The sequence below is a fragment of the Oncorhynchus nerka genome, linkage group LG6, assembly GCF_034236695.1.
Source record: "Oncorhynchus nerka isolate Pitt River linkage group LG6, Oner_Uvic_2.0, whole genome shotgun sequence".
In the NCBI taxonomy this organism is placed as follows: domain Eukaryota; kingdom Metazoa; phylum Chordata; class Actinopteri; order Salmoniformes; family Salmonidae; genus Oncorhynchus; species Oncorhynchus nerka.
The window spans coordinates 59,122,572-59,144,745 of NC_088401.1; the positions used below are offsets into that span (position 1 = coordinate 59,122,572).

Consider the following 22,174-nt stretch of genomic DNA (forward strand, 5'->3'; position numbering starts at 1 on the left):
TGAGAGAGAGAGAATTACACTATGCAAGAACTATACAGACTTACGGGCAATTTTCTTTCCCAAAATTGAAAAACAATCATTTTGAAACCAAAACAACAAAGGAGAAAATCCAGTATCTATTGGGAGAAAAACCCCTTTGTGCCATATTAGCTGCAAAATATGTAGCTTCTTGCCACACCCATAGGGACAGCCAGTGGAACGGCCATCCAGAGCAATAACATTGCTGCCTGTGTCTTTCTCACTATTTCTTACTGTAGTGTCCTGTTAATTGTTACTACTCATTGAGTATTAATATTTTTCCTATTATTATCTATCTGCATCATCATAGATTTGATAGAGAGCTGAGAGAGACACAGCTGAGAGAGAGAGAGCTGAGAGATATTTTATTTTCCATGTTGAACTTGACTTTCCAGGTCTCCGCATTGAGATCGCCGATCCTTCTTTTGACTGTCCGGGTTTTGCCAGGGTGGCCAACCGTGAATCCCGTAGCATGCTTTCGATCAATCTCACTTGAAGGAATCAATTCAGTCTAGACTCAATTGCTCAATCATTTGGTTACACCTTGTTATCCAATAAAAAACATTGTTGCAGCCAACTATGACCAAATGGTAGAGTTTTTCCTGGACTTTATTTTAACATTTTCAATACTAATTACAATGGGTTAAATCCTAACTTGAGATCTGCATATGTGACCCGATTCAGGAAACGAGGCGTATGTCGCAAGTCATGTCTTCACAGGAGAGCTATTTGAACGTAAAACATATTTTTTTTTATCAAAATGCATTTTTTGGGCAGAAATGCCCTCTCGAACATGTGAACTTTCATGTGCCTTAATATCAAACTTGTATGCCATCTGTAAATAGTAATACAATTATTAACTTACGAGCCTAGTTGGTTTAGCCACAGAAAAAGTGAGCAACCTTCCCACTAGCAATGATTGGCTGAGATAATGAGTGGGCTGGACATACCGAGAGATGAGTTTGGATTGGTCTACCATATAGCACAAGGCTGTCTATTGGAGCTGGTCAGTATGTTTAGGTAATCGCATTGAACGTGGCTTTAAAAAATGTTTTTATCGCGTAGTAAAACCGCATAAACCTAATGTCAAGTTAAAGTGTACTGTTAGCTAGCTAACGTTAGCTGGTTGGTTCGATAGCTAACGCTATGTGTATGCTCTCCACTTTCTGGAGGAACGAGTTTTGAAATCAGTGGGATTCGAGTATGATAGCTAAGAAGATGGAGAAAACACCAGTCTGGATTACATTGTCAAACTAAGGCAACCATGCCTGTCATCAGACAGGAGACGCTGTAGCTCCCTCCGGTAACCACGAGCACAACTGTTCCTTGATTTTAACTGGAGGTTTTATTCTGTAGTTTTAGTCAGAGTTATCACCTCCCGTGAGAACTATAAAGTAAATGAAAATACAGTTGCAGCACACTCTACAACTTTTTTGTCTTATGAGTGACTTATTAGCTTGATATAACTCTGAAGTGCTTACATACATAAAAACAGTTTAGCCGGATATATAACAGTATCAGATTAAACACATGAATAAAGGAAGAATACCTCATTGGCTGCTTATTACAGAAGGGAGGAAATCCAAAACTTCACGCTTCTTATTCCTGGCATAAATTCACACTTCATCCTTAATTATTATAACGTTACCACATACCTAACATACACAGTTTAACCTTTACGAACTACACCCGAAGACATGAAAAACCTAGCTAACACAGTGTGGGATTGCCTTCCCTCCAAAAGTGTGTTGCTATGATAATAATCCCTATTACAACAGTTCTTAGTCACGTAGTTCCGCTTGTTTTACCACATCCCCCACATAGCGAACACGTAAACAATTCAAACAAAAAACAACGACATAGACTGACAGGTTAATTGTCAGTTACAGATGCGTCCAACCATGATGTATACTGGTAAAATTTTCAGATATTAGCTAACGTTATGTGTATGATCTTATTCTTCGTATCTCAGACACATTTGCTTGACTAGTTATAGCCATAGAACCTGGTTGGTTAGCTACCTGCAGATTCATGAGTTGTGATTATGGTCCATTGTTTAGCTAGCTAGCTACATGTCTTAACAAAAGACTCCACTCTAATACCATTTGTCCCGCATAGCGAACAGGTAAACAATTCAAACAAAAAACAACAACATAGACTGACAGGTTAATTGTCAGTTACAGACACGTCTAATCATGATGTAGACTGGTAAGATTTTCAGATATTGCACGTTTCTAATTTTGACAAACGTATTTTCATTTCAAGTTAAAGTGTACTGTTAGCTAGCTAGCTATTGTTAGCTGACTGGCTCACTAACTAATGTTATGTCTTGCATTGGGATTCATTGTTTACCTAGCTAGCTATCTAGCTATATTTCTGAACAAAAGACTCTCGTCCTCGTTTGCCAGAGCGCAGAATAACTGATGCATTTTTGAACGCTCAACATCGGTTGAATATGTCTGCTATCAGTAAATGTCGGCAACAAAGTGTAATTCAATTGTTGCCAGCAGCACAGTTACAGTCATCAACGCTCTGGATAACATGAAAAAAGCCTAACCAGCTCTGCTAGGATGAGTAAAATGGTCAGAGTGGGGAGTTCTCTCATTATGTGTCTGGAAGTAGCTAGCCAATGTCAGCCAGTTAGCTTGGGAGCTTGACTGTAGTTGTGAGGTCAGAGCTTTCGGAACAACCCTACTTATTGGACAGAGCGTCCAGTGTGCACTCTGAACGAGAAACCACAGATAAAGCTATAGAGCGAGTAATGTTCAGTGAGCTGTTCTCTCTCTCTCTTAGATGTCTGGAAGTAGCTGGCAAGTTAGTACAGAACGTTTGGATCAACCCTTAAAGAGATGGGTGGGGCTAAGGCTTAAGAGGGTGTGAACAATGCCAAATGGGTGTAGACAAAGAAGGGCTCTCCAATAGTAGTACCAAAACATTGAAAGACGGTTTTCTCAAAAGTGAGTTTAGAAGTTGATCAACTTTCAAAGCAGAATTACTTTCCCATTGTTTCCTTAAATGCAGTGTATGATATGCCATTTTGTACCTCTGAGTCTCTACTTTTATCCAGAACTTAAAATGTTGCTACATAAGACCAAATCCAGCAGGTGCATTGATGTCAATGGGAGATTGGCCGCAAAATTCAATTACACACCAGGATCTCACATTAGGATTCAAATCAACATGTGTATTAAATCCTACATATTCTATGTATTCTACCCTACAATTATTATTATAGTCTACTTGTTGTTGCAACCATATTCGGTACGGTTTGTCTCACCTCTACTCCGAAGTACTTTTCTGTTGAAGTCACAGTTTATCTAGACACACGTCCTGGCCCACTGGCATGCTGTGTAGCTGCAGTGTGAAGATCTCCTGTTGTGTGGTGCCATCATAGAGGGACATACACTATCCGGTCATCCGGTAGAGGGACTTACACTATCTGGTCCAGTGAACTAGGCCCCATCAGAGCCTGGGAAACGGGAAACAGAAGAGAGGGGGATGGGCTGTTAGTCATGTCTGTGTTCTTGTCTCTGCTGCTCTGGGACAAACATCCCCTCAAAGATTTAGTCTTCATCAATCAATCAATCAATCAATACATCTTTCCACCTATCCTTCTCTCGTACCCTTTCCCTCCTTCTCTCTTGTTAGGAACATGAGAAGAAAAGTTTCATGCATTAATTGCAGATGGGGTAAACTAGCCCTGAAGCAAGGCCTGATTTACACGATTTACACGATAGTTCATATCAAGCACGAAGATTATTATTCCAAATGGAGGCTGTGTGCTATCTCAGGACAATATTCAATCAGTCCACACCATACACTAGTTTCCAAGATATAGCAAAACCCCACTGGATGAATGAATGCACAATTGAACTATTGTTTACCATGTGAAACAGAAAGAATTTCAACTGAATATCCGTCCTAACACGTTGTCTTGCAGTAGAGGTACTGTAAGAATATTGTTGTTGTTTTTTCTCAGAGAAAGAAAGGGTGAAGGGGCCTGCTGTCCTACTCTGAACTCGTTGATTAGGATGGCATGTAGTCCCTCAATATTGATTTTTGGACAGGATGTAAACATGGTTACTAAACACAACAGTATCATCAGGGTCAAACAGAATAGCCTCCCTCACCACAACACTAATGAATCCCTTCCTTGATGTCATAAAGGGACGGTTGGCTGCCCAGCACAGGCAGACAGAATGGCCATCAGAGGTGAAATTCATGTCTGGCCTTCTGGTAAGCAGCGGCCTAGCCCATCGCCTTTAAACGTTTTGTTTACATCCCCTGCTGAAACGCTCTGGGTATGCAAAGGACTTTCAAGCCCAGAGATTTGTACATATATGAACATATTTGAAATCTGTCTGTGCTTCCCCAAAGCGGAGCATTTGCCAATGGAGAGAAATCGACCTATGCAGGTATCCTGAGTAACCACAACAGTCTGGATAACAAAATAATGATGTATCACGAGGGTGGGGGGGGGTCATCCAGATTCTTAAACTTGGTGCTGCCCTGCTATGAGCTAACAGTGAGTAGGAGGACATGCTTGCAGGGGGACGGAGTAGCTTGACAACATGTGTCTGGAACAAAAACACGAGAGGCTCTCTCTTCTTTGTCATCACCCTTCCCATGAGGGGCGCAGAGGAGCGGGGCCTGTGGTTGTTTGTCGCCGGAGTGCATATTCCGCTCCACTGTGGACGTGCCAGGGACACTTCCTGAGTTTCTCTCCCTGGAAGTATGTGGCGGCCGCATGCCAGCGCAAACTTGCCGACCCCTCACACACACACACACACACACACACACACACACACACACACACACACACACACACACACACACACACACACACACACACACACACACACACACACACACACACACACACACACACAGGGCCTCCGGAATACAAATACACTAACAGGACAAACCAGGAAGAACCGAGAGCGTTGCTCAACATGAGATCCATTTACGTTTGTTAACCCTAGATGTTGCTCAAAACGAATTATCTGGGTATTTCCTACAAGCAAAGTTGCAAACTATTTTTACTATAAAAACACACACATACACATTCCCAGACGTACAAAAAGCTGCACATGCAAGCTCCCAAGTATCCAGGCGCTCACACAAACAGATCCACTTTGGGCTTTGAGACTAATAAACTCATTTGACTGTCCTGGAGGCAAAGAACCATCTTTTCTTCTGATCCTCTCAGCGAGAGCAGAGGGCCCATCCATCACTTAACAAGATACACTTCCTGTTTTCAAGGATCCTGGGGGGAGGGGAGGGGCGGAACCCCAAAAGGCAAATACTTGGCTTGGCATGTCGGGCAGGCGTTGACGGGCTCTTTCGTAACACCATTGTTCTACCTGAAGTCTTAGATTGATGGCAGAAAGACAGGGAGGGAGGGGGAGAGAAGGAGGGATGAAGGGATGTAGGGAGGTATAAAAACAGCTGGAGCAGAGGACACTGACAAAATCCACTATAACCTCCTGCTGACATCTCTCAAACGTTTATAAAACATCACAGAACAGAAACACTGCAGTTATTGGGGAATCAGATTCCTATATTCAAGTTATGAGGTTATAACAGCAGTCCAAATTGCTCTCAGGAGAAAACTATTGCGAGAAACTCACACTGATCACAAATTTTTGCATCTCAACACGTTACATCTATGCATGTTTTTCAAATTTAGACGAAGAATCAGGATACAGTATCGTAATAAAGTACATCAGTTCCGCCTGATCAAAACAGGGTGGGAAAAAAGCCTGATCCGCTCTCCGCCAGCCAAGTTACACTGCCGATAACAACAGGAATCATTCCAGGCATAGCGATCCTCCACAAGAAGTGATTATGCTCCAATGACAGATGACTTCCTATCTCCGAAGGCCAGTACAACTCTGTAACCGGATAAAAATGCTGGGAATCAAAGTTTCAGAATGTTTCTTGCTACATACTTGGACGCATTCATTCAAACCTGCTTTCAACTACGTTTGTTCACGGTCATTGTATACAAAATACCCTCTCGCACACATGGCTCTAATTCGGAGGACTGGAGGTGTAGAATTATACCTGTGGAGAGTAAAAATTGTGTTTTGGTCAATACTAAATGCATTCTGAAAATGCATTTGTTTAAAACTGTGTGTGTAAATGCTACAAAGTGAGTTAGAAGGAAGAGTGCACATCAAGTCACAGTCACAAATAAAAGACATTACAAGAGTTCACATATAATTCAGTAGGCCAATATGCCATCTAAAGCAAGAATCAAACTCTCAATCCTGGTGTAACAAGCACCATGCTCCAACTTTTCAGAACCACACCATGCTCCAACTATCAGAACCACACCATGCTCCAACTATCAGAACCACACCATGCTCCAACTATCAGAACCACACCATGCTCCAACTATCAGAACCACACCATACTCCAACTATCAGAACCACACCATGCTACAACTATCAGAACCACACCATGCTCCATCTATCAGAACCACACCATGCTCCAACTATCAGAACCACACCATGCTCCAACTATCAGAACCACACCATGCTCCAACTATCAGAACCACACCATGCTTCAACAATCAGAACCTCACCGTGCTCCAACTATAAGAACCTCACCATGCTCCAACTATCAGAACCACACCATGCTCCAACTATCAGAACCACACCATGCTCCCACTATAAGAACCACACCATGCTCCAACTATCAGAACCACACCATGCTCCAACTATCAGAACCACACCATGCTCCAACTATAAGAACCACACCATGCTCCAACTATCAGAACCACACCATACTGCAACTATCAGAACCACACCATGCTCCAACAATCAGAACCTCACCATGCTCCAACTATCAAAACCACGCCATACTCCAACTATCAGAACCACACCATACTCCAACTATCAGAACCACACCATGTTCCAACAATCAGAACCTCACCATGCTCCAACTATCAGAACCACACCATGCTCCAACTATAAGAACCACACCATGCTCCAACAATAAGAACCACACCATGCTCCAACTATCAGAACTATACCATGCTCCAACCATAAGAACCACACCATGCTCCAACTATTAGAACCAAACCATGCTCCAACTATCAGAACTATACCATGCTCCAACTATAAGAACCACACCATGCTCCAACTATCAGAACCAAACCATGCTCCAACTATCAGAACCACACCATGCTCCAACTATCAGAACCTCACCATGCTCCAACTATAAAAACCACGCCATACTCCAACTATCAGAACCACACCATGTTCCAACAATCAGAACCTCACCATGCTCCAACTATCAGAACCACACCATTTTCCAACTATAAGAACCACACCATGCTCCAACTATCAGAACCACACCATGCTCCAACTATCAGAACCTCACCATGCTCCAACTATCAGACCCACACCATGCTCCAACAATAAGAACCACACCATGCTCCAACTATTAGAACCAAACCATGCTCCAACTATCAGAACTATACCATGCTCCAACTATAAGAACCACACCATGCTCCAACTATCAGAACCAAACCATGCTCCAACTATCAGAACCACACCATGCTCCAACTATCAGAACCTCACCATGCTCCAACTATCAAAACCATGCCATACTCCAACTATCAGAACCACACCATGCTCCAACAATCAGAACCTCACCATGCTCCAACTATCAGAACCACACCATGCTCCAACTATAAGAACCACACCATGCTCCAACTATCAGAACCACACCATACTGCAACTATCAGAACCACACCATGCTCCAACAATCAGAACCTCACCATGCTCCAACTATCAAAACCACGCCATACTCCAACTATCAGAACCACACCATACTCCAACTATCAGAACCACACCATGTTCCAACAATCAGAACCTCACCATGCTCCAACTATCAGAACCACACCATGCTCCAACTATAAGAACCACACCATGCTCCAACAATAAGAACCACACCATGCTCCAACTATCAGAACTATACCATGCTCCAACCATAAGAACCACACCATGCTCCAACTATTAGAACCAAACCATGCTCCAACTATCAGAACTATACCATGCTCCAACTATAAGAACCACACCATGCTCCAACTATCAGAACCAAACCATGCTCCAACTATCAGAACCACACCATGCTCCAACTATCAGAACCACACCATGCTCCAACTATCAGAACCTCACCATGCTCCAACTATAAAAACCACGCCATACTCCAACTATCAGAACCACACCATGTTCCAACAATCAGAACCTCACCATGCTCCAACTATCAGAACCACACCATTTTCCAACTATAAGAACCACACCATGCTCCAACTATCAGAACCACACCATGCTCCAACTATCAGAACCTCACCATGATCCAACTATCAGAACCACACCATGCTCCAACTATAAGAACCACACCATGCTCCAACTATCAGAACCACACCATACTGCAACTATCAGAACCACACCATGCTCCAACAATCAGAACCTCACCATGCTCCAACTATCAAAACCACGCCATACTCCAACTATCAGAACCACACCATACTCCAACTATCAGAACCACACCATGTTCCAACAATCAGAACCTCACCATGCTCCAACTATCAGAACCACACCATGCTCCAACTATAAGAACCACACCATGCTCCAACAATAAGAACCACACCATGCTCCAACTATCAGAACTATACCATGCTCCAACCATAAGAACCACACCATGCTCCAACTATTAGAACCAAACCATGCTCCAACTATCAGAACTATACCATGCTCCAACTATAAGAACCACACCATGCTCCAACTATCAGAACCAAACCATGCTCCAACTATCAGAACCACACCATGCTCCAACTATCAGAACCTCACCATGCTCCAACTATAAAAACCACGCCATACTCCAACTATCAGAACCACACCATGTTCCAACAATCAGAACCTCACCATGCTCCAACTATCAGAACCACACCATTTTCCAACTATAGAACCACACCATGCTCCAACTATCAGAACCACACCATGCTCCAACTATCAGAACCTCACCATGCTCCAACTATCAGACCCACACCATGCTCCAACAATAAGAACCACACCATGCTCCAACTATCAGAACTATACCATGCTCCAACCATAAGAACCACACCATGCTCCAACTATTAGAACCAAACCATGCTCCAACTATTTCCAACTATAAGAACCACACCATGCTCCAACTATCAGAACCAAACCATGCTCCAACTATCAGAACCACACCATGCTCCAACTATCAGAACCTCACCATGCTCCAACTATCAAAACCATGCCATACTCCAACTATCAGAACCACACCATGCTCCAACAATCAGAACCTCACCATGCTCCAACTATCAGAACCACACCATGCTCCAACTATAAGAACCACACCATGCTCCAACTATCAGAACCACACCATACTGCAACTATCAGAACCACACCATGCTCCAACAATCAGAACCTCACCATGCTCCAACTATCAAAACCACGCCATACTCCAACTATCAGAACCACACCATACTCCAACTATCAGAACCACACCATGTTCCAACAATCAGAACCTCACCATGCTCCAACTATCAGAACCACACCATGCTCCAACTATAAGAACCACACCATGCTCCAACAATAAGAACCACACCATGCTCCAACTATCAGAACTATACCATGCTCCAACCATAAGAACCACACCATGCTCCAACTATTAGAACCAAACCATGCTCCAACTATCAGAACTATACCATGCTCCAACTATAAGAACCACACCATGCTCCAACTATCAGAACCAAACCATGAACCAAACCACACCATGCTCCAACTATCAGAACCACACCATGCTCCAACTATCAGAACCTCACCATGCTCCAACTATAAAAACCACGCCATACTCCAACTATCAGAACCACACCATGTTCCAACAATCAGAACCTCACCATGCTCAACTATCAGAACCACACCATTTTCCAACTATAAGAACCACACCATGCTCCAACTATCAGAACCACACCATGCTCCAACTATCAGAACCTCACCATGATCCAACTATCAGAACCACACCATGCTCCAACTATAAGAACCACACCATGCTCCAACTCAGAACCACAACTATCAGAACCACACCATGCTCCAACAATCAGAACCTCACCATGCTCCAACTATCAAAACCACGCCATACTCCAACTATCAGAACCACAACTCCAACTATCAGAACCACACCATGTTCCAACAATCAGAACCTCACCATGCTCCAACTATCAGAACCATAAGAACCACCATGCTCCAACAATAAGAACCACACCATGCTCCAACTATCAGAACTATACCATGCTCCAACCATAAGAACCACACCATGCTCCAACTATTAGAACCAAACCATGCTCCAACTATCAGAACTATACCATGCTCCAACTATAAGAACCACACCATGCTCCAACTATCAGAACCAAACCATGCTCCAACTATCAGAACCACACCATGCTCCAACTATCAGAACCTCACCATGCTCCAACTATAAAAACCACGCCATACTCCAACTATCAGAACCACACCATGTTCCAACAATCAGAACCTCACCATGCTCCAACTATCAGAACCACACCATTTTCCAACTATCAGAACCACACCATGCTCCAACTATCAGAACCACACCATGCTCCAACTATCAGAACAATCAGAAATAAGAACCACACCATGCTCAACAATGCTCAATCATGCTCCAACTATCAGAACCAAACCAACTATCAGAACTATACCATGCTCCAACTATAAGAACCACACCATGCTCCAACTATAAGAACCACACCATGCTCCAACTATCAGAACCACCATGCTCAACTATCAGAATCACCATGCTCCAACTATCAAAACCATGCCATACTCCAACTATCAGAACCACACCATGCTCCAACTATCAGAACCTCACCATGTTCCAACTATCAGAACCACACCATGCTCCAACTATAAGAACCACACCATGCTCCAACTATCAGCAAATCAGAACCACACCATGCTCCAACAATCAGAACCACACCATGCTCCAACTATCAAAACCACACCATGCTCCAACTATCAGAACCACACCATACTCCAACTATCAGAACCACACCATGTTCCAACAATCAGAACCTCACCATGCTCCAACTATCAGAACCACACCATGCTCAACTATGAACCACACATGCTCCAACAATAAGAACCACACCATACCATGCTCCAACCATAAGAACCACACCATGCTCCAACTATCAAGAACCAAACCATGCTCCAACTATCACCATGCTCCAACTATAAGAACCACACCATGCTCCAACTATCAGAACCAAACAATGCTCCAACTATCAGAACCACACCATGCTCCAACTATCAGAACCTCACCATGCTCCAACTATAAAAACCACGCCATACTCCAACTATCAGAACCACACCACAACAATCAGAACCTCACCATGCTCCAACTATCAGAACCACACCATTTTCCAACTATAAGAACCACACCATGCTCCAACTATCAGAACCACACCATGCTCCAACTATCAGAACCTCACCATGCTCCAACTATCAGAACCACACCATGCTCCAACAATAAGAACCACACCATGCTCCAACTATCAGAACTATACCATGCTCCAACCATAAGAACCACACCATGCTCCAACTATTACAACCAAACCATGCTCCAACTATCAGAACTATACCATGCTCAACTATAAGAACCACACCATGCTCCAACTATCAGAACCAAACCATGCTCAACTATCAGAACCACACCATGCTCAACTATCAGAACCTCACCATGCTCCAACTATCAAAACCACGCCATACTCCAACTATCAGAACCACACCATGCTCCAACAATCAGAACCTCACCATGCTCCAACTATCAGAACCACACCATACTCCAACTATCAGAACCACACCATACTCCACCTATCAGAACCACACCATGCTCCAACAATCATAAACTCACCATGCTCCAACTATCAGAAACCACCCCATGCTCCAACAATCAGAACCACACCATGCTCCAACTATAAGAACCACACCATGCTCCAACAATCAGAACCTCACCATGCTTCAACTACCAAAACCACGCCATACTCCAACTATCAGAACCACACCATACTCCAACTATCAGAACCACACCATGTTCCAACAATCAGAACCACACCATACTCCAACTATCAGAACCACACCATACTCCAACTATCAGAACCACACCATGTTCCAACAATCAGAACCTCACCATGCTCCAACTATCAGAACCCACCATGCTCCCACTATAAGAACCACACCATCTCCAACTATCAGAACCACACCATGCTCCAACTATCAGAACCACACCATGCTCCCACTATAAGAACCACACCATGCTCCAACTATCAGAACCACACCATGCTCCAACTATCAGAACCTCACCATGTTCCAACTATCAGAACCACACCATGCTCCAACTATCAGAACCTCACCATGATCCAACTATCAGAACCACACCATGCTCCAACTATAAGAACCACACCATGCTCCAACTATCAGAACCACACCATACTGCAACTATCAGAACCACACCATGCTCCAACAATCAGAACCTCACCATGCTCCAACTATCAAAACCACGCCATACTCCAACTATCAGAACCACACCATACTCCAACTATCAGAACCACACCATGTTCCAACAATCAGAACCTCACCATGCTCCAACTATCAGAACCACACCATGCTCCAACTATAAGAACCACACCATGCTCCAACAATAAGAACCACACCATGCTCCAACTATCAGAACTATACCATGCTCCAACTATAAGAAACACACCATGCTCCAACTATCAGAACCAAACCATGCTCCAACTATCAGAACCACACCATGCTCCAACTATCAGAACCTCACCATGCTCCAACTATAAAAACCACGCCATACTCCAACTATCAGAACCACACCATGCTCCAACAATCAGAACCTCACCATGCTCCAACTATCAGAACCACACCATACTCCAACTATCAGAACCACACCATACTCCAACTGTCAGAACCACACCATGCTCCAACAATCAGAAACTCACCATGCTCCAACTATCAGAACCACACCATGCTCCAACTATCAGAACCACACCATACTCCAACTGTCAAACCACACCATGCTCCAACAATCAGAAACTCACCATGCTCCAACTATCAGAACCACACCATGCTCCAACTATCAGACCCACACCATGCTCGACCTATCAGAACCACACCATGCTCCAACTATCAGAACCTCACCATGCTCCAACTATCAAAACCACGCCATACTCCAACTATCAGAACCACACCATACTCCAACTATCAGAACCACACCATGTTCCAACAATCAGAACCTCACCATGCTCCAACTATCAGAACCACACCATGCTCCAACTATAAGAACCACACCATGCTCCAACAATAAGAACCACACCATGCTCCAACTATCAGAACTATACCATGCTCCAACTATAAGAAACACACCATGCTCCAACTATCAGAACCAAACCATGCTCCAACTATCAGAACCACACCATGCTCCAACTATCAGAACCTCACCATGCTCCAACTATAAAAACCACGCCATACTCCAACTATCAGAACCACACCATGCTCCAACAATCAGAACCTCACCATGCTCCAACTATCAGAACCACACCATACTCCAACTATCAGAACCACACCATACTCCAACTGTCAGAACCACACCATGCTCCAACAATCAGAAACTCACCATGCTCCAACTATCAGAACCACACCATGCTCCAACTATCAGAACCACACCATACTCCAACTGTCAAACCACACCATGCTCCAACAATCAGAAACTCACCATGCTCCCATGCATGCCAACTATCAGAACCACACCATGCTCCAACTATCAGAACCTCACCATGCTCCAACTATCAGAACCACACCATGCTCCAACTATAAGAACCACACCATGCTCCAACTATCAGAACCACACCATACTGCAACTATCAGAACCACACCATGCTCCAACTATCAGAACCACACCATGCTCCAACTATCAGAACCTCACCATGCTCCAACTATCAAAACCACGCCATACTCCAACTCTCAGAACCACACCATGCTCCAACAATCAGAACCTCACCATGCTCCAACTATCAGAACCACACCATACTCCAACTATCAGAACCACACCATACTCCACCTATCAGAACCACACCATGCTCCAACAATCATAAACTCACCATGCTCCAACTATCAGAACCACCCCATGCTCCAACAATCAGAACCACACCATGCTCCAACTATAAGAACCACCACATGCTCCAACAATCAGAACCTCACCATGCTTCAACTACCAAAACCACGCCATACTCCAACTATCAGAACCACACCATACTCCAACTATCAGAACCACACCATGTTCCAACAATCAGAACCACACCATACTCCAACTATCAGAACCACACCATACTCCAACTATCAGAACCACACCATGTTCCAACAATCAGAACCTCACCATGCTCCAACTATCAGAACCACACCATGCTCCCACTATAAGAACCACACCATCTCCAACTATCAGAACCACACCATGCTCCAACTATCAGAACCACACCATGCTCCCACTATAAGAACCACACCATGCTCCAACTATCAGAACCACACCATGCTCCAACTATCAGAACCTCACCATGTTCCAACTATCAGAACCACACCATGCTCCAACTATCAGAACCTCACCATGATCCAACTATCAGAACCACACCATGCTCCAACTATAAGAACCACACCATGCTCCAACTATCAGAACCACACCATACTGCAACTATCAGAACCACACCATGCTCCAACAATCAGAACCTCACCATGCTCCAACTATCAAAACCACGCCATACTCCAACTATCAGAACCACACCATACTCCAACTATCAGAACCACACCATGTTCCAACAATCAGAACCTCACCATGCTCCAACTATCAGAACCACACCATGCTCCAACTATAAGAACCACACCATGCTCCAACAATAAGAACCACACCATGCTCCAACTATCAGAACTATACCATGCTCCAACTATAAGAAACACACCATGCTCCAACTATCAGAACCAAACCATGCTCCAACTATCAGAACCACACCATGCTCCAACTATCAGAACCTCACCATGCTCCAACTATCAAAACCACGCCATACTCCAACTATCAGAACCACACCATGCTCCAACAATCAGAACCTCACCATGCTCCAACTATCAGAACCACACCATGCTCCAACTATCAGAACCACACCATACTCCAACTGTCAGAACCACACCATGCTCCAACAATCAGAAACTCACCATGCTCCAACTATCAGAACACACCATGCTCCAACTATCAGAACCACACCATACTCCAACTGTCAAACCACACCATGCTCCAACAATCAGAAACTCACCATGCTCCAACTATCAGAACCACACCATGCTCCAACTATCAGACCCACACCATGCTCGACCTATCAGAACCACACCATGCTCCAACTATCAGAACCTCACCATGCTCCAACTATCAAAACCACCCCATACTCCAACTATCAGAACCACACCATACTCCAACTATCAGAACCACACCATGTTCCAACAATCAGAACCTCACCATGCTCCAACTATCAGAACCACACCATGCTCCAACTATAAGAACCACACCATGCTCCAACAATAAGAACCACACCATGCTCCAACTATCAGAACTATACCATGCTCCAACTATAAGAAACACACCATGCTCCAACTATCAGAACCAAACCATGCTCCAACTATCAGAACCACACCATGCTCCAACTATCAGAACCTCACCATGCTCCAACTATAAAAACCACGCCATACTCCAACTATCAGAACCACACCATGCTCCAACAATCAGAACCTCACCATGCTCCAACTATCAGAACCACACCATACTCCAACTATCAGAACCACACCATACTCCAACTGTCAGAACCACACCATGCTCCAACAATCAGAAACTCACCATGCTCCAACTATCAGAACCACACCATGCTCCAACTATCAGAACCACACCATACTCCAACTGTCAAACCACACCATGCTCCAACAATCAGAAACTCACCATGCTCCAACTATCAGAACCACACCATGCTCCAACTATCAGACCCACACCATGCTCGACCTATCAGAACCACACCATGCTCCAACTATCAGAACCTCACCATGATCCAACTATCAGAACCACACCATGCTCCAACTATAAGAACCACACCATGCTCCAACTATCAGAACCACACCATACTGCAACTATCAGAACCACACCATGCTCCAACTATCAGAACCACACCATGCTCCAACTATCAGAACCTCACCATGCTCCAACTATCAGACCCACACCATGCTCCAACTATAAGAACCACACCATGCTCCAACTATCAGAACTATACCATGCTCCAACCATAAGAACCACACCATGCTCCAACTATCAGAACCTCACCATGCTCCAACTATCAGAACCACACCATACTCCAACTATCAGAACCACACCATACTCCAACTATCAGAACCACACCATGCTCCAACAATCAGAAACTCACCATGCTCCAACTATCATAACCACACCATGCTCCAACTATAAGAACCACACCATGCTCCAACTATCAGAACCACACCATGCTCCAACTATCAGAACCACACCATGCTCCAACTATAAGAACCACACCATGCTCCAACTATCAGAACCACACCATACGGCAACTATCAGAACCACACCATGCTCCAACAATCAGAACCTCACCATGCTCCAACTATCAAAACCACACCATGCTCCAACTATCAGACCCACACCATGCTCGACCTATCAGAACCACACCATGCTCCAACTATCAGAACCTCACCATGATCCAACTATCAGAACCACACCATGCTCCAACTATAAGAACCACACCATGCTCCAACTATCAGAACCACACCATACTGCAACTATCAGAACCACACCATGCTCCAACTATCAGAACCACACCATGCTCCAACTATCAGAACCTCACCATGCTCCAACTATCAGACCCACACCATGCTCCAACTATAAGAACCACACCATGCTCCAACTATCAGAACTATACCATGCTCCAACCATAAGAACCACACCATGCTCCAACTATCAGAACCTCACCATGCTCCAACTATCAGAACCACACCATACTCCAACTATCAGAACCACACCATACTCCAACTGTCAGAACCACACCATGCTCCAACAATCAGAAACTCACCATGCTCCAACTATCATAACCACACCATGCTCCAACTATAAGAACCACACCATGCTCCAACTATCAGAACCACACCATGCTCCAACTATCAGAACCACACCATGCTCCAACTATCAGAACCTCACCATGATCCAACTATCAGAACCACACCATGCTCCAACTATAAGAACCACACCATGCTCCAACTATCAGAACCACACCATACTGCAACTATCAGAACCACACCATGCTCCAACAATCAGAACCTCACCATGCTCCAACTATCAAAACCACGCCATACTCCAACTATCAGAACCACACCATACTCCAACTATCAGAACCACACCATGTTCCAACAATCAGAACCTCACCATGCTCCAACTATCAGAACCACACCATGCTCCAACTATAAGAACCACACCATGCTCCAACTATCAGAACTATACCATGCTCCAACCATAAGAACCACACCATGCTCCAACTATTAGAACCAAACCATGCTCCAACTATCAGAACTATACCATGCTCCAACTATAAGAACCACACCATGCTCCAACTATCAGAACCAAACCATGCTCCAACTATCAGAACCACACCATGCTCCAACTATCAGAACCTCACCATGCTCCAACTATAAAAACCACGCCATACTCCAACTATCAGAACCACACCATGCTCCAACAATCAGAACCTCACCATGCTCCAACTATCAGAACCACACCATACTCCAACTATCAGAACCACACCATACTCCAACTGTCAGAACCACACCATGCTCCAACAATCAGAAACTCACCATGCTCCAACTATCAGAACCACACCATGCTCCAACTATCAGAACCACACCATACTCCAACTGTCAAACCACACCATGCTCCAACAATCAGAACCACACCATGCTCCAACTATCAGAATCTCACCATGATCCAACTATCAGAACCACACCATGCTCCAACTATAAGAACCACACCATGCTCCAACTATCAGAACCACACCATACTGCAACTATCAGAACCACACCATGCTCCAACTATCAGAACCACACCATGCTCCAACTATCAGAACCTCACCATGCTCCAACTATCAGACCCACACCATGCTCCAACTATAAGAACCACACCATGCTCCAACTATCAGAACTATACCATGTTCCAACCATAGGAACCACACCATGCTCCAACTATCAGAACCTCACCATGCTCCAACTATCAGAACCACACCATACTCCAACTATCAGAACCACACCATACTCCAACTGTCAGAACCACACCATGCTCCAACAATCAGAAACTCACCATGCTCCAACTATCATAACCACACCATGCTCCAACCATAACAACCACACCATGCTCCAACTATCAGAACCACACCATGCTCCAACTATCAGAACCACACCATGCTCCAACTATCAGAACCTCACCATGATCCAACTATCAGAACCACACCATGCTCCAACTATAAGAACCACACCATGCTCCAACTATCAGAACCACACCATTTTCCAACTATAAGAACCACACCATGCTCCAACTATCAGAACCACACCATGCTCCAACTATCAGAACCTCACCATGCTCCAACTATCAGAACCACACCATGCTACAACAATAAGAACCACACCATGCTCCAACTATCAGAACTATACCATGCTCCAACCATAAGAACCACACCATGCTCCAACTATTAGAACCAAACCATGCTCCAACTATCAGAACTATACCATGCTCCAACTATAAGAACCACACCATGCTCCAACTATCAGAACCACACCATGCTCCAACTATCAGAACCTCACCATGCTCCAACTATCAAAACCACGCCATACTCCAACTATCAGAACCACACCATGCTCCAACAATCAGAACCTCACCATGCTCCAACTATCAGAACCACACCATACTCCAACTATCAGAACCACACCATACTCCACCTATCAGAACCACACCATGCTCCAACAATCATAAACTCACCATGCTCCAACTATCAGAACCACCCCATGCTCCAACAATCAGAACCACACCATGCTCCAACTATAAGAACCACACCATGCTCCAACAATCAGAACCTCACCATGCTTCAACTACCAAAACCACGCCATACTCCAACTATCAGAACCACACCATACTCCAACTATCAGAACCACACCATGTTCCAACAATCAGAACCACACCATACTCCAACTATCAGAACCACACCATACTCCAACTATCAGAACCACACCATGTTCCAACAATCAGAACCTCACCATGCTCCAACTATCAGAACCACACCATGCTCCCACTATAAGAACCACACCATCTCCAACTATCAGAACCACACCATGCTCCAACTATCAGAACCACACCATGCTCCCACTATAAGAACCACACCATGCTCCAACTATCAGAACCACACCATGCTCCAACTATCAGAACCTCACCATGTTCCAACTATCAGAACCACACCATGCTCCAACTATCAGAACCTCACCATGATCCAACTATCAGAACCACACCATGCTCCAACTATAAGAACCACACCATGCTCCAACTATCAGAACCACACCATACTGCAACTATCAGAACCACACCATGCTCCAACAATCAGAACCTCACCATGCTCCAACTATCAAAACCACGCCATACTCCAACTATCAGAACCACACCATACTCCAACTATCAGAACCACACCATGTTCCAACAATCAGAACCTCACCATGCTCCAACTATCAGAACCACACCATGCTCCAACTATAAGAACCACACCATGCTCCAACAATAAGAACCACACCATGCTCCAACTATCAGAACTATCATGCTCCAACCACACCATGCTCCAACTATCAGAACCAAACCATGCTCCAACTATCAGAACCACACCATGCTCCAACTATCAGAACCTCACCATGCTCCAACTATAAAAACCACGCCTTACTCCAACTATCAGAACCACACCATGCTCCAACAATCAGAACCTCACCATGCTCCAACTATCAGAACCACACCATACTCCAACTATCAGAACCACACCATACTCCAACTGTCAGAACCACACCATGCTCCAACAATCAGAAACTCACCATGCTCCAACTATCAGAACCACACCATGCTCCAACTATCAGAACCACACCATACTCCAACTGTCAAACCACACCATGCTCCAACAATCAGAAACTCACCATGCTCCAACTATCAGAACCACACCATGCTCCAACTATCAGACCCACACCATGCTCGACCTATCAGAACCACACCATGCTCCAACTATCAGAACCTCACCATGATCCAACTATCAGAACCACACCATGCTCCAACTATAAGAACCACACCATGCTCCAACTATCAGAACCACACCATCCAACTATCAGAACCACACCATGCTCCAACTATCAGAACCACACCATGCTCCAACTATCAGAACCTCACCATGCTCCAACTATCAGAACCACACCATGCTCCAACTATAAGAACCACACCATGCTCCAACTATCAGAACGCACACCATGCTCCAACTATAAGAACCCACCATGCTCCAACTATCAGAACCTCACCATGCTCCAACTATCAGAACCACACCATGCTCCAACTATCAGAACCACACCATGCTCCAACAATCAGAAACTCACCATGCTCCAACTATCCAACAGAACCACACCATGCTCCAACTATCAGAACCACACCACCATCAGAACCACACCATGCTCCAACTATCAGAACCACACCATGCTCCAACTATCAGAACCACACCATGCTCCAACATCAGAACCACACCATGCTCCAACTATCAGAACCTCACCATGAACCACACCATGCTCCAACTATCAGAACCACCATCCCATCAGAACCACACCATGCTCCAACTATAAGAACCACACCATGCTCCAACTATCAGAACCACACCATACTGCAACTATCAGAACCACACCATGCTCCAACTATCAGAACCACACCATGCTCCAACTATCAGAACCTCACCATGCTCCAACTATCAGACCCACACCATGCTCCAACTATAAGAACCACACCATGCTCCAACTATCAGAACTATACCATGCTCCAACCATAAGAACCACACCATGCTCCAACTATCAGAACCTCACCATGCTCCAACTATCAGAACCACACCACTCCAACTATCAGAACCACACCATACTCCAACTGTCAGAACCACACCATGCTCCAACAATCAGAAACTCACCATGCTCCAACTATCATAACCACACCATGCTCCAACTATCAGAACCACACCATGCTCCAACTATCAGAACCACCATGCTCCAACATCAGAACCACACCATGCTCCAACTATCAGAACCTCACCATGATCCAACTATCAGAACCACACCATGCTCCAACTATAAGAACCACACCATGCTCCAACTATCAGAACCACACCATACTGCAACTATCAGAACCACACCATGCTCCAACTATCAGAACCACACCATGCTCCAACTATCAGAAACCATGCTCCAACTATCAGACCCACACCATGCTCCAACTATAAGAACCACACCATGCTCCAACTATCAGAACTATACCATGCTCCAACCATAAGAACCACACCATGCTCCAACTATCAGAACCTCACCATGCTCCAACTATCAGAACCACACCATACTCCAACTATCAGAACCACACCATGCTCCAACTATCAGAACCACACCATGCTCCAACAATCAGAAACTCACCATGCTCCAACTATCATAACCACACCATGCTCCAACTATAAGAACCACACCATGCTCCAACTATCAGAACCACACCATGCTCCAACTATCAGAACCACACCATGCTCCAACTATAAGAACCACACCATGCTCCAACTATCAGAACCACACCATACGGCAACTATCAGAACCACACCATGCTCCAACAATCAGAACCTCACCATGCTCCAACTATCAAAACCACACCATGCTCCAACTATCAGACCCACACCATGCTC

General features: G+C 44.6%; 1 pseudogene; it reads right to left on the reverse strand.

Annotated features, from left to right (window-relative positions):
- The window catches only part of LOC115130787 (ATPase family gene 2 protein homolog A-like), a 169,311-nt pseudogene that overhangs the window by 21,028 nt on the left and 126,109 nt on the right, over nucleotides 1–22,174 (reverse strand).